The 16,028-nt window shown below is 40.8% G+C and overlaps 1 pseudogene; it reads left to right on the top strand.

The window, feature by feature from the left end:
- Window positions 1-15,501, top strand: LOC116336340 (annotated as a pseudogene).
- Window positions 15,502-16,028: the final 527 nt, after the last annotated feature.

Raw genomic sequence — 16,028 nt, 5'->3', positions numbered from 1 at the left:
AAAAGAAGAAGAAGAAGCAGAGTTCCCGCTTGATTGCGTTTGCTTCTCAGTTTTTCGCTTTCTCATCCAAAGGTAAGTGACTAGATAACTTTGATCTGAGTTCAGTCAATCTTGAGTTTAGCTCCTGAATGAAGTTTTCTGCTGCTCTCCTTGGTATCTGTTGTCAGATATGTGTGAACCTGTTGAAAGAAAAAGTCAATACAAGTCAAGTTGCTATAAACTAATTTACTGGAAGATATCAGCAAAAGCGAGTGAAACAGAAAGAAGTAAACAGCTTTATTATTAGAAGGAAGCTTTTAAATGAGCTAAGTGTAATCAAAGTTTCTGTTATTTTATTAGTCTATTACTCAGCCCTAGTTAGCATCTTTGGGTCACTGTGTAGCACCTGCACAGTTTAGGAATGCAGCTTGCTAACCAAGCTAGCTAGCTAGCACCACTATGGCGTCATTTCTGTGCCACTGTTCTGAGCACACGTAAAAAAGGTTTGCAGGTGCAAGTGTTTTATTTTGAGCGAAGAAAAGCTGAATTTGAGTGAACAAAATTCATTGCTGCGTGCAAAAAATGTATTTCAGTGTTTGCTATTATCCATAGACACACACACAATAGCAGCCCCTCTCGCTCAGTTTTTTTGCCCTCCCTGGCAATGTGTTGCTCGCGCAATCGCCCATCTTCTATTGACATTGAAGATTATAAGTTAGTTTTTTTTTTTTTTTTTTTTGTATCTCATCTTCATCACCTGTGTGTGTGTGTTACTAGTTTGTACAGCTCCATTGATTGTTTTTTGTTTGTTCTTGGCCAGGGCATTTTTTAAAGAGATCTGAAGAGTTTTATTTATATATTTTACTTATAAATAAAATAAATAGATTAGAAAATGAGCAAACTTCCAATTAAATTGCAGACACTTTCTGTACAGTGGGATAAACACGGAGAAGATTGCCATACTGCTAAATTCAGTATCGGTGCTAAAACCTTTAGTGTTTGTTTCAAACAAGTTGCCCACTTAGGGAAGCTCAATTTTGTTCTCTGTATTGTCAGATGGACATATGAGACACTTTGACTCTTCAGTGCAGTGTGGAGCCTAACAAATATCTGTTTTGTGTCCCAGCTGATCAGCTGGAGGAGAAGAGTCTGACGGAGCAGCAGAGGAACATTTCCAGCTACTTGGAATCAGTTGAGTCACTACAGAGAAAACAATGAGCTCAACACAGAAGGTGACAGATATTAGTGTTAAGAAATACTCCATCAAAAGCTGAAGTACTGATATAACTTGTTTACTCAAGTGAAAAAGTATGGGCTCTGAAATGTGTAGAGTAAGAGTAAGAAAGTAAAAGTAGCTCCTTGAAGAACATTTTTACCACCTATTTTTATCCAAAGCTAACTGAACCTTGTGCTATATAGAGCTGGGCGATAGAACGATAACGATATGTATTGCGAAATAACTTTTTCTTGATAGAAAAATTAAACTATTGCGATAGGCCTCATCTCTCTTGTCCTCTTAAAAAAAAGAAAGAAGAACAGCCGAACCAATTACAGCCGCAGCGTCACGTCACATGACTTGTTACGTACAGCACAAGTACCAAGCCGCACATGTGTATTTGTTTGGGAAGCAGCCAGCCGCCGTGCTGCCCGGGTAATGGAGGAAATGAGTGTGCCCACTAGAGAAAAATCAACCGAGAGCGTAACCAAAGGTTACCGAAGAGAAAACAGATGATGTTTCCAATGCCGGAGAGATTGTCGAACGGAAGGGCCATAGAAGTTCCGTAGTGTGAAGGTATTTCGGCTATTTCAAGTCTGACAAAAAACAGAGTAGCGCGCACTGTAAATTGTGCCGAAAGCAAGTCTGGAAATACAATAAACCGGTGCATGCTCAATCTCTGACTGAAAGCGCTAATTCGTCATTCGGCTTTTGTCAGACTAAAGTAACTGTTTGAAAAGCTAAGCTATACAACAAGGAGAGATTGAGAATTTCCTTTTAGTTCTCAGTTTATTTGATATTGACAAAAGTTAGTCAATTTTGTCTGTTCTTCTGTAAAACAAACTAAGATTTATTTTTAGTTTTAATTAATATTTTGTTTCTAAGTGGAATTGACAATTTAGTAGTCTGTTTTGTTTGTTCTATTTTGAAACTTATACGCTTTAGCGGCTGCCTTTTGTGTAGTTTGCAATATTTGCCTTTATTTATCTGAAAAAGTCTCATGTTCCTTAAGTACATCTACCCTGTTGAACTTGTTATGGGATATAAATATTTAAATCAAAACAAGCTGCTGATTATTTCACATTTTACTTGTGAGCAACGGCACATTTAAATCTTACAAATATAGCTATTTGGCTTATATCGTGATATATATCGTTATCGCCTGTCAGAAAAAAACATATCGTGATATGAAAAAATCTTATATCGCCCAGCTCTAGTGCTATATTAACCTCCTAAGACCCGAACTCTTCCACGGCATTTTTAATTTCTCTTTGATATTTGGGCTGGTTGGGACCTGATGAATGTAAAAACAAAGAATTACCAGATTTTTATTTTTTTTTTACCTAATTTTTGTTTCTAAGAAAAATGAGAGCCACATATGAGGATATTCGTTTAAAACTTCGATAGTACAGTAGCAGTATAATGTCCTCCTAAGTGGATATCAGGCCCTTGTAGAGCAAAACTGAGTATTTTGGTCTAAATAACCCGAAATGTAATGTCCACATACGTGGACGCCAGGTCCTAGGAGGTTAATGTAATATTTAAAATAAGATTAGTAGATGAAATACGAACTATTTATTTCTAACGAGAGCTCCAGTAGATTTTCTTACAGTACAAGCTGTGATCAGCTGACCTGCTGCTCTCTGTGGATGTACACAACTGAATTCAACCAGATGTCAGCAGATGTTTCATGAGCTGTCCTGGGTGATTTCCATCCTCTACACTGACAGTACACTGTCTTTATATTAGACACTATACTGTTGGTATGAAGGTGGAACTCAGTGAATGAATGTCAGCATCTTGAGCTTCAGTTTAAATGAATCTCTGCAACACTCGATGTAATCTAATTCTGACATGAGCACCACAATCACTGTGCACCGGTCACACTCACACTTTACTTTAAATCCATCACAGTTCAGCAAACTAACCTGTTTATCCTGCACTAACCTGCAGAGGATCTTCATGCAGTCTTTAAATAACTCAGTTAGTCTGTTTCAGATTGTTTTGCAGCATCTTTCAGTATATGAAAAACATAATGTCACAGACCCAATATCTGATTTCAGCACATGAGGACTTACATGCAAGCTTTACATTCCAGTTTATTAAATCCCACTGAGCAGTCCTTACTTTTAAATCTAACCTCTCTTCTTCCTCTCCTGTCCTGTGTGTCTTATCTTTCTCCATCTCTGAGTGAAGTTAGCTCTCTTTCTTTTCTCTCCCTGCGATGTACAGCAGCTGGACTTTTAGCTAGCAACACACTGTGAGAGAAACTGCACACAAACAGAACTTAGAACTTTTTTATTGTCATTGTGTAGTTTCTTAGGTAGCAAGACCACAAAGGTGCAAAGACCACACAGTTTGTGTGTTTGCTGATGTTTGTTGAGCTGATAGAAATGCTGCATTTGAAATTACCTGTCACTTAAAAACTATTAATCCATTTATTCATGCTCATCTTGTCTATTGCTAGCTGGATGCTGAAGTACCGTGACTGCAACTTATGAGCACCTGCAGTTGTTCGGGTGTTGTGCCCAAAAAAAAAACACTGGCCCACTTTAACTCCTGACTATGTTTTGCAAACAGTTTTGCCTCTTTCATCTTTTTTTATGTTTCATAGCCAGGTGATTAGTACACTATCAGGATTGCCTTTCATGTGTTTAGGTTCAAATCAGTTTGATGTTTGATGCCTGCAGCAATGAAATAACTCCCCTCAAATGGCTTAAACCAAAAGTAACAAGCCTGTTTTGAAAATGTAAGGAGTAGAAAATATAGATATGTGTAGGGAGTAAATGCTTTTTAAAAAAACCCAGAGGCTACAATCAGACTCTGACATTTTATATGTTCATAGAAATATATAATACTGAACCAAAGTCCACTAAAAATGTGTTTTGCTTTGTGTATTATCCAATAATCAAAAAAACAGGCTGTTTGGCAAACATAGTCACAGTAATGATAACAAAAAGCTCTATACTCACAGCTAAAATAATATTACCTATAGCACCTTTCTCTTGTTTGTCACCCGTCTGTTTAAACAGCGGGGGGGGGGGGGTTGTTTGTTTTTTTTTGCATTTTTGTTAAAATATTTTAGGTTGCTGAGCTAATCTTTGTAATGATAACACAGACATAAGTTTAGGCTAAGTAAAATAAGTCACTCTTCTGTTTTAAAAGTAACTTCTGCGGGCGTATTTTGTTGCATGCAGTGCATGGGTATGTTGTACACCTAGCTATCTGACACATGTTTATATATAGTTTGATTAAGGAGCTTTCTAGATGATGCTTTAATATGCATTTAGAAGCAAATAAGATGAAACTGTACGTTGAAGTGGCACTATAAAATTGGTAGAGTGGGGAAAAAACAAACCTATAAGGACATCTTTAAATCCACAGAGTGCGTTTGTGCTCGCTGAAAAAGCCTGGGCGGGATCTAACCTACTGTACAAGTGGCAGAAAAGCTTTGGCAGATATATTGCTGTTGCAGGGTGAGTATGCCATTTTCATTAACATAATAGCTCTGAGAAGGCTGTGTAACAGTCTACTATTTGTCTTCGACTGAGCTTTATTTTCAATCACACAGACAGGACAACACAGTGAAAATATTTGATCGACGTGGACACAAGTGGACTGAAATCAACCTTCCAGGGTAAGTGTGAAAAAATCACTCAGATTCCAGTTTCGTGTCATCTAACAGTTTTAGCTAATTACCACTGAATGTTCAGGTTTTCTTAATAACTTCCTTTCTCCTCTTTCTCTGTAAGGCGCTGTGTGGGGATGGACTGGGATAAGGATGGGGACATTCTGGCAGTGATAGCTGCAAAATCCAGCTCCATCTTTCTCTGGGATGCCAGCGTCAGTAAAACATCCCAGATAGACAGCGGTATGAGGTAGGACCATTTCAGAGGGAGAAAATAAAACCCGATCATTCTAGTACAGTTAATTGTACTGGCTGAATAAGTGATGCAAGTGTTAGTCATTGTATAATTTCACTGCAAATATGTGTTTTTTTCCCCCCTGTTTTAACAAAACACTAACTTTGAAATAAGTAAAGCTAAATGTTTTGTGTTCTAATTGTTGATGGTTTCAAACAGAGATCAGATGTCTTTCGTCTTGTGGTCAAAGACTAGCCCGCTGTTGGCAGTCGGAACAGTCAAAGGAAACCTGTTGATCTACAATCAGCAGACCTCACGCAAGATCCCTGTGCTGGGTAACACACGACACAACTGTATATATAATCTTGGATGGTTTAATGGTCTTTAGTCTGTTCTGTAATATTGATTCTCTGCCTCCTTCTCTCCACACTTGATAGGCAAACATAGCAAGAAGATTACGTGTGGCTGTTGGAGCTCCCAGAATCTGCTGGCTCTGGGGAGTGACGACAACACACTGAGCATCAGCAATCATGAGGGAGACACCATCAGACAGGTAGTCAAATACAGTAGTGTGCAAAAATCTTGGTCCAACCCTCATGTCTAGTATTTTTTAATGTTCTTTAACAATAGTTTTCCAGTTTTTCTGAAGGTCTTTCAGAGTTTTTCTTTAGACATTTGCTGCTTTTTCACTCATTTTCACTTCAGTCTGTGTTTTGTTTGTTAAGCCTTTTGATCAAGGGATCATTCAAGCATAAAGAAGGCTAACTCAAAGTGTGAACCAGTGTTGATTCTTTACATAACAGACAGCTTAGCAAGCAGGCAATTTTAAGTTGTATCTTTAGGCATTTTGTTACTATAAACCTGTCACAAAAACCACATAATTTCTTTGGTTGAATCTGTGAAAAATGCCAAACATAACAGTGTGACAGGCATAATGTAATTGTACATAATGCACAGTAATACATAATAGTATTTTTGCACTAACAAGGTGATTCCCAAAGAAATATTAGCAGACCTGTTTGTTAAAGCCACATCAGAAATGGATTCAATGGAAGGGTGGATGTTAAGTAGCTATTCAGGAAACGGGGAGAAAAGGCTGTGGTACGTCAAATTAATCTGAACTGGACTAAAAATCAGTCACAGCAGGTCTTATGGACTGAGTGTACTTTCTGATCTTTTGCTAGACAACGGTTCGGGGTAAGCCTGCTGAAATGTACTTCTCGGTGATGAAGACAGATGAAAGCTCAGCTCAAGGAGAGAGCACAGTGAGTCTGTTTTTTGCTAGTTTCAAATTGAACCTGTACTGGAGATACATTTTAAGGTCTGTTTGAACATAACAGCTTATCTGGGATTTGCAGAGAATTTTAAATCAATTTTTCTCATGAAGGTTATAAAAGGTTTAGGATGTCTGAAATGTGTCATGGAAAAAGTGCACGTTATTCCACCCTTCAGGTGAGTGTTTCTGTGGACAAGAAGATACTGATGCTTTTCAACATCAACGACCGGGAAACCAAATAGAGCTAGCTTTCGGCGCCACTATGGAAACATTGTGTCCTACCGCTGGTATTGCATCTGTTCACACACACAACAAGCTTTGGTACTTAATCACACTTGAGTTATTAGCAGTAAAACGTGTTCTCTCACCATCTTTGTCGGACTGTGTAGGTATGGTGATGGGTATATACTCATTGGTTTCTCCCATGGATACTTTGTGGTCATCTCCACACACATCAGGGAGATAGGATATGAGCTCTATCGGGCTCACAACCATAAAGACTGTCTCAACAGCATAGCCATCTCCACAGCAGTGAACAAGTGTGCGTCTTGTGGGGACAACAGGTAAGCAGAGGTGCTCAGCAAAACACCGCCACGCTTCAGAATTTTCATGTGATGTTAAAAAAAAAAAGTGTACTTTGTTGTTGTTTTTTGGCCACACAAAAATCTGGAGAGACAGGGAATGAGCTGTGTCACACTTATAGCTTTAAAGATGGACTCAACAGTGTGGCCATCTCACCAGCATCAAGCGAGGATGCACACAGGCTTTCAATAAAGCAGCTGGACTGCCATTTCAGTTTTGTTTATGTTTTTATCATTTGTAAATGGGGAAAAATCTGACCCTGTGCTTCTGCTTCAGCATAATAATCCACGAGCTGTCAGATCGTAAAGATATCAGCAGAATAATTCAGCTGCATGATGAGAATAAAGGTGAGGCTGTTGTTTTTTGTTTTGTTTTGTTTTGTTTTGGGGGGATTCTAGTTTTTCTAAAAGGCCATCTTACATTCTTCAATCACTGTGGATCCCGGTGTGTCTCCTCCTACAGGTCTGGATCAGCTGAGCTGGACAGATGACAGCCAGCTGTTGGCACTTTCCACACAGAGAGGGACGCTCCATGTCTTCCTGACAAAGCTGCCCATTCTTGGCGACAGCTATGGCACCCGGCTGGCCTACCTCACCTCCTTGCTGGAGGTCACTGTCTGCAACCAGGTGGACGAAGTAAGGACACACACACACGCATTCTCTTATAATTATTATCAGTTATTATTCTGAAAAAACAAAAAACAGCAGAGATAGGAGAGTACTTTTTGAGGTGGCTTACTGCTGGCAACAAGATGAAAAATAAAACAAGAAAATCAGCAAAAAACAAAATCAAACAACTTGGACTAAAAACCACGTTTTGTTAATAGAGTCGAGGGATTACCGGACTCATGCTCATACAGGCTCACAGCAGCCCTTAAACAGAGGAAGGATTTCTTTAAAAGTGTAATATGTAAAATGAGAATCTGTTGCTGTGTTTTCAGGAGAGTCCAGTAACGATAGAAGTGGAAGTAGAGCCCACATTCATTGCAGTGGGACCATGCCATGTGGCTGTGGGGATGAACAACAGAGCCTGGTTTTACGCACTGGCAGATCAGGAACCAGGTGTGTATATATGCGTGTTTGTGTGTCCACTGAGTCAGGTTTCCAAGAGTGAATCTCTGCCCTTCTACGTCCCTGAAATGTGTCTGTGTGTCTCAGGTTTTAATAAGCTGAAGGACATCGAGTATTTGGGGACAATAGCCAGCATGTGTCTTAACTCTGACTATGCAGCAGCGCTGTTTGAGGGGAAAGTCCAGCTCCATGTGGTGAGCCATCTGGTGACTGATCACCAAGCAGGTTTCATTGTTTATTGTTTATCTCATGAATAAACTACAGGCCTCCGTATATGTGTTGTGTTTTTAGATTGAAGGCAAAGATCAGGACGAGAAGAAGCAGATGAAGCTTTTTCCAGGCGATGACAGAAAAGGCCGCATCCTTTGCCACGCCCTCACTGCCAATATCCTCTACTATGGCACTGATGTGAGTGTGATCAGAGAAAAAAATCGCCTTTGTACAAAATCTACATATCATAGTTATATGAGGGGACATCAGTATAACACTGTCAGTTATTAAATATATTTTTTTTTATCTTTAGTTTAATTGTGTTTTTCTTGTCAGTCATATTTGTCCTGTTTTCACAAACACCCTTTCACCCTCTGTGTTTTGTTTTGTTTCTTTGGTTTTTTGTCACTTGCTAACGTCACTTGAATTTTTGTTTTTCCCAGTCTGGAAGTGTGGTGTCTGTCCCGGTGGAGGACTGTGAGGCATTGAGCAGTTACAGCCATTCAGTTGGTGTGAGGAAAGTGTTCCCTGACGTTATTGGCACTCGAGTTGTGTTCATCGATAACCAAAACAGCGGCTTCCTGCTCTCCCCTGCAAACGTTAGTGCATTTTTAAAAGTATGAATATTTACCTAAATAAAAAAAGATATAAAGTACCTGAGCATATTGTAGTGTAACTTTATAATAAGATAACTCAAGCAATCAAGATGTGATTGAAGTGGAGTCTTTCAGCATTCATTCGGGGTCATTTACCCAAAAGAATTTGCAATAAATTCTTTAGAATTACAGTAACGTGTGTGTGTGTGTGTGTGTGTGTGTGTGTGTGTGTGTGTGTGTGTGTGTAATGCAGGCAACAGAGTCCTGCTTTGAGCTCCCCAACTTTTCACCCACCATCACAGGAGTGCTCTGGGACAACTGGCATGCAGGCAGAGGGGTGTTTGTAGCCTATGATGATGACCAAGTCTACACCTATGCCCTGCATGAAACCACCATCTATGGTAGGGGGATGGCACCACATCACGGGGCAGTAATAAGAAGGTCACATCAGTGCCCACATGCATTCAAATGTACTACAGGTGATATTTTTAAGCGTATTTCCTCTCTCTGTGACTCTGCTCAGGCCCACAGGTGGTGTTAGTAGGGAGCACCACGCTCCCCTTTTCCCAGAAGCCTCTGGTCTTTGACAACGGTGAGCTGACCTGTCAAACGGCAAGCGGTAGAATCAGCAAAGTGGAGTTGAGCACACACTCATTCCTGAAGCACACGGCGACAAACTCCTCGACAGAGCTCAGCAGGCAGCTCGCCCAGGCTGTCATGCTCAAAAGGTCAGCGATGCTGGAAACACTGAACCGGGTGTGCTCCAGTCATCTTTTTGAAAAGCGCTATATAAATCCAATCCATCATCATTATTATTATTATTATTATCTGGAGCACTCATCCCTTTTCACTGATTTACTTTTCTTACCCACTTTTACATTTTCACTCAAATTTAACAGTTTGCTAACTTACAGAATTGCAATTTTAAGGCAGCCGATGACGACTTTGATGGAGGCGAGAAGAACCGTAAAGGACTTATAAATAACATAATCTTCCTGTCCAGGTTCAACGAAGCCTTGGCTCTGTGCAAGTCTGCAGGCACTAATGCAGACTGGGCAGAGTTGGGCAAAGCCTGCTTGGTCCACATGGAGGTTGAGCTGGCCATCCAGGTGTACCGCATGAGTGGCAATGTCGGCATGGTGCGGTCTCTGCAGAGAATCCAGGTATGCACACATGTTTTCCTGATTAGACATAGGGCGTTTCTCAATATGCGTACTTGTGCGTACTTGCATTCTCGTGTACTCGTGATACGTCATCAGTCGGAGACCAAGTACTGTTCCAATTGGCACGCGCGTCAAGCCGAGAACATAAAAAGTCCCGGATGTGTTCTCGCTCTGCCCGCTTTATCGAGCATGCATCGGTGTGGACTTGGTACAGCTAAATATCCCAGAATGCATTTCGTCCAAAACTCAACAGCGGACTCTCGGCACATCGTTTTCAACCCCCTTGCGGTCTTCTCACTACTCAGGTTAAAGAAACTCCAGCAGCTGTCTATAGTATTGAGTGTCCACTAAAATAAAAATAAAAGCTTTCTAACATCTCACCTGCTTGTTTTTATTAAGGTATGTACACGTATGTACATGTACACTATTTTTATTATTAGAGGTTTCACTACTGAGGTTAAAAATGATACATAAGTCACTTAGATCACTTCTAAATGTTAATGTTTGGTTTATTTCAGTGTTTTATTTGTTCCTGAGTAAACCGGTTTGGCTGTGATTAAAGTTAAGCTTCATAACATGTTACTCACAGTTAAATTAAGAGGGGACGGCAGTAAAAACTCGGGACCTGTGACATCATCACGTACGCAGGTGTTCCAATTGTACATATCGCGAGTCCGTGCTCGCGTTCTCGGTGGGTACGTACTCCCCTGCGTTCTCGGCGAGTACGTACTCACCGAGAACGCGAGTACGTACTCGCGTACTTGAGAATTGAGAAACGGCCATAGTCTCACCGAAAGTCCTCGATTCTAATGTGTTTTCATAAAATGATTTTAGCATTCGATTTTTAATATGTTATGTGGGTATGTGTTTATTTTACATTTGTTTCTGTGTTTTAATCATGCTCACATGCCTCTGTATGTTTGGTTGTGTTGATTAATTTATGATGCCATCAACCTGGCAGGGACTACAGATGTAAATTAGCCTGTATGGCTAAATCTGGCATATTTACTTGATAAAGTTATGTTCTCATCTTAATTAATATGCATTCTCCCTTTTGAATAAACATAATTTGTGTGTCACAGATTCTTCCTGACAGACATCGCCCCTGTGTGTTCTAATTTTAGACTGGTCCACTCAGTCTCTCTCATTTTCTCTTAGTATTTATGTCATTCTCTCTTTCCAGGGTACAGAGGAAATGAATTTACTGGCAGGACATTTGGCCATGTTTCTGGAGGACTACGACCGGGCCCAAGACCTTTATCTGTCCTCAAGTCCCCAGTCGCTGCTCTGGAGGTGTGTTTGCGTCTGTGTAAACATTTAAGAGAATGAAAACTCCTTTCATTTTTTTATGCTGTCACGTGCAGTAAAATGTTAAGCTGTTCATTACAATCATGACATTTCACTGCATGCAGAACATCTGTAACGATAACATTGTTCATGTAGTATTGTGTGTGTGTCTTTGTGTGTATTAGATGAGAAGAGACTTGCTGCACTGGGACAGTGCTCTCATGTTAGCCAAGAGGCTAGCAGAAGATCAGATTCCCTTTATATCCAAAGAATATGCTGTTCATCTAGAATTTGTGTAAGTGTTTACACACATTGCACAGGTTTAGTACTGACCTGATTTGTCTAGACTCTCAGTAAATTTCTCTCTCTGTGTGTTTGTAGTGGAGATTATGTTAATGCGTTGGCACACTATGAAAAAGGCATGACTCACAACAGCAAAGTAAGCACAATCTCATGTTGACAATTCTGTTTTTCCTTGTAAGTAATGTTTGTGACTTAGTGTTAGTTTTTTTTTTTTTATGTTTCATAGCGGAAAATGTCACCTATAGTCATATCTCCTGCTCACCTTCTCCCTGTATTTACAAAGAGGTCACTTGAAGGCAGGATGGAGGGTTTGCTGTACATATAGCTCAAGTTACAGATTACAGATTATGTTCTTTCTATTTGTTGCAGGTGGCAGTTGGAGTTTGTAGTCAGAGGTGAAGGAAATAAAGCAGTTTTGTGTTTGTACCCATCTTTCTCATTTTCCCCCTCTCTGCGCAGTTCCAGGAGCACGATGAGGCGTGCCAGGCAGGTATGGCCAGGATGTATGTCAGGAGAGGAGCCGCTCTGGCTAACCAGCACCCGAGCAGAGATCTCAAGAAGGAATGTGGGGCCATACTGGAGAGCATGAAGGTAGAGTCAGCCCCACATTTTTGGCAGACATTTCCACCTGAAAAAAAAAGCATCCCTAAATTTAGTCAGTTACAGCTTGAAAACCATGTGACCAAAATGAAAAACCTCAGGCTCTACAGATAAGGGACATCTGTGGGAATTTAAAAATATAATAATCCCTGTCCTTATTGCAAGTCCAGGGGAGATTTGACAAACTGGAGCAAAAATTGAGTGTGAGTAACAGCCTTGTTGGAGTGAGTCTCAGCTGCGTCTCTACCAGTTTTATAAGCCGTAGTATACACAACATATGCTGTGTATATTTTAGTCAAAATCTGTCTTGCTTTGTTTGTCAGACTTTGAAAAATGGGGACGACTGCATTTACAGATCAGAGGTGGTGTGTCTTGTTCATATCTTCATCTGTGTGTGTTTTTTTCTTTATCACAGCAATACTCTGAAGCTGCTCAGCTCTATGAAGAAGGACAGTATTATGACAAAGCAGTCTCTGCCTACATTCGCTGCAAAAACTGGTGAGGCAAATATGAACACACCTTGACAAACACATCCAATCAGCACGTTTCTCATCATCTTGGTTGGATTTCACTTTATTTTGCTTCTTTCTCAGGACGAAGGTGGAAGAGCTGCTTCCAAACATCTCTTCTCCGAGATTCACTTGCAGTATGCAAAGGCCAAGGAGGCGGAGGGCAAGTAGGTTGTTAGTTTGTGTACTTTAAGGATTCATTCCTGTTAGGATTGGTGGTCATTCATTTTCTGTCAGCTCTGTTTGTTTCTGCTTGGTGATTTATTTATTTATTTTCCATTTGTCTGTTTGTGTGCACCCCAGGTTCTTTCTACAGTCTAACGACTATGGCTCAGCCATCCGCATCCTGGTTTCGTCCGATTGCCACGAAGAAGCCTTCCAGCTGGCGCAGCAGCACGGAAAAATGGAGGTCTACGCAGACATCATCGGTCAGCCTGTTTCTGGAAATCTGAACTGTTTCCCCTTTTGCTGTGTTTGCTTGAGGCCTGAGCTGATTTCTCTTTGTGTCATTCTGTTTAATTATGCGTAGTTTTCACTGTTGTTTCATGGCTGGTGGGTTTTGTGTTCATCAGGCTCTGAGGCGACACAGGAGAACTATCAGTGTATCGCTCTCTACTTTGAGGGAGAAAAGAAACACCTGGAGGCTGGCAAGTTCTTTCAGAAGTGTGGACAGTACAGCAGAGTAAGAGCAATGAATTCACTCATCAGTCATGTTTAGTTTTATGACGTCTGTTATTCAAACGGCTCTTTTCTTTCTGGACAACTGTCAGGCGCTGAAGAACTTCTTGTTGTGCCCTAACACCGAAGACAACCTGGCGATCGAGATGGCGATTGAGATGGTGAGAGCTGTGAGCTAAAGAGTGTGTGTGCGTGTGTGTGTGTGTGTGTGTGTGTGTGTGTGTGTGCGTGCGTGCGTGCATGTGTGTGTGAGACATTTGTTTTATTGAAGTGTGTGTATTTCAGGTTGGCCAGGCCAAGGACAGCTCTTTGACCAATCAGCTGGTAGATTACCTGATGGGGGAAAGTGACGGCATGCCCAAGGTAACTGCATCACCAGAGCCTTTTGTTTCAGGTTGAACTCAGCAAGCATATCCTGATTATTAACTTATTGTTCTGCAGGATCTTTACTGCCTTTTCTCCCTGTGAATATATTTTTTGTAGCGTCGTGAGTTTTGGTGTAATATTAAAAAGGACCCAGAATATTTAGACTTGCTTCACAAATGTTCTGTTTCAAGAGGTAATGGGACAGCAGATCTGTGATTAGAGAGCAACCGGGAGTTTGTTTGACAGATTGTCTGTAGTAGGCATTACTTTGAAGGACTGAAGAAGATTTTCGGTACTGCTGAGGTTTTCCTGTTTTAAACCGTGTTTCTGAGACATTGTTTATCTGGAGAAAACTAGAAAAACTGCAGTCTGCCTGTAAATTGTGCCTCAGTTTTCTTAGTCAGTTTAAACTCTACGCACTTGAGGCAGTTTTCTTATGCCTGATGGTTAAAATGGGTGAGTCTCTGCTTTTAGTTTAGTTTAGCTTTGCAAGATTTTTATGTGTCAATATCTCTTGCTTTAAATTATCCACTGTCCATTTCCTAAACCATGTATCAAGTTTATTGGGAGTGACCAGGATGGACTAGATTAGAAATGATATTCTGTAAATTAGTGTATCAGAGAGTTAGAGACAAGGCTGAGACGGTTTGGATATGTGCAGAGGAGGAACAGTGGATATACCAGACAAAGGATGTTGAAAATGGAGCTTCCAGGCAGGAGAAAATGACAGAGACCACAGAAGATGGCTCATGGATGTCGTGAATGGGGATATCACGGAGGGTTGGTGTGGCAGATGATTGCGTTAGGGACTGGGTGAGAGGGACAGAGATGATCTGCTGTGATGACTTGTATAGGGAGCAGCTGAAAGAAGAATATGAAGAAGAAGAAGAAGTGGGTCCCAGGGGAGTTAGAGGTGTCCCAGCTGTCACAGGAAGCCTCTGATAGATGGGTCACCAGTCTGGCACACAACTTAAACCAGATAGTTGAGATGAATTCTGCAGCTGTTACTGTTTTATGCTGAGAGAGCCCTGTGAAATTTAAGAGGGAAACTTTTTAAATCTATTAGTTCATGTTTCTCTTTTCCTCCCAGGATGCAAAGTACCTGTCCCAGCTGTATACGGCCCTGCAGCAGTACAGGGAGGCAGATCGCACTGCCATCATTATCGCCAGAGAAGAGCAGAGTCAAAATCCTGGGTCTTTTGACCCAGCGTTTTGAGTTTTAGTTTATTTTGATGTTCATGATATGTTTAAGTTCTTTAGGTTATCTAAGTTCACTTGCTTATTAGTTTCCCCTTGTGTTTTCAACCCCTGTTAAGTCTCCCTTGCCCTTCATGTGTTTCATGTCTGTTTCTTATGTTTTCAAGTTCATGTAGTCATGTCTGCGTTTCATTACGTTTCCTATTTTATTTTGTAAGAGGTCCTGTGCTCTGTGTTTTGTTTTACTCTTTCCCTGTGGCGTTGTTGTGTTCATGTTGTGTCTACTGTGCCTTTCTGTCCCATGTTTCAGGTCCCTATGTTCTCTTCTCAGTTGCTGTTAAGTTTACATGTCTAGAGTTTAGTAGGTGTGCTTCCTGTTTTACTGAGAAGGTCCGTGTCTGATGTCAGTGATTCTAGTTTTGCTTCCCTTGTCTCGTCCAGCCTGATTACTCCCAGCTGTGCTCTCCTTCTGTCTCATTCCCTCGTTATCCCTCAGTGTATTTAAGCCCTGTGTTCCTTGTTGTCAGTGTCGTAGTCTTCCTCATGGCTGTGTTTCCCTGTGTGTCAGTTTATCCATGCCCCAGTTTAGTTTTGTTATGTTTTTTGTGCCGTTCTCTGCAATAAAGCAGTTTTTTTGAGTTTAATTCCTGCATGTTGAGTTTTGCATTTGGGTCCTTTTCCTGCCTACACACAGCCGAAACATGACAGAAGACGTGGCATCGTTCTAATCCCATATGGGAGCAGCCAGGCACTTACTGACTAACACTGCAAAACAGAATTGTTAAAGTATTAATTTTAATTTCAATTCAGGTTAGATTTTTTTTGTGCGCAACGCAGATTTTCTGTGCGCAGAGACCATGCCAGCAGTGCGCAATTGCGCACGTGCGCAGCTTAGAGGGAACATTGCATGCTACTATCCCATCCAGACAATACCTTTCAGGGAAAATCTTGCACATTTCAGCAGGATTCCTAAACCTCACACTGCATCTATTACAGCAGCACGGCTTCATAATGGAAGTCTGGGAGCTAACCTGACTTGTAGTCCAGACCTTTCACTAACTGAAAACATTTGATACATCACGAAAAAAAAAAAAATGCCACGAAGAACATCCAGGACTTTTGAGCAGCTTGAA

The sequence above is a fragment of the Oreochromis aureus genome, linkage group 17 (assembly GCF_013358895.1).
Source record: "Oreochromis aureus strain Israel breed Guangdong linkage group 17, ZZ_aureus, whole genome shotgun sequence".
Classification (NCBI taxonomy): domain Eukaryota; kingdom Metazoa; phylum Chordata; class Actinopteri; order Cichliformes; family Cichlidae; genus Oreochromis; species Oreochromis aureus.
This window is presented reverse-complemented; position numbering and strand designations above follow the sequence as displayed.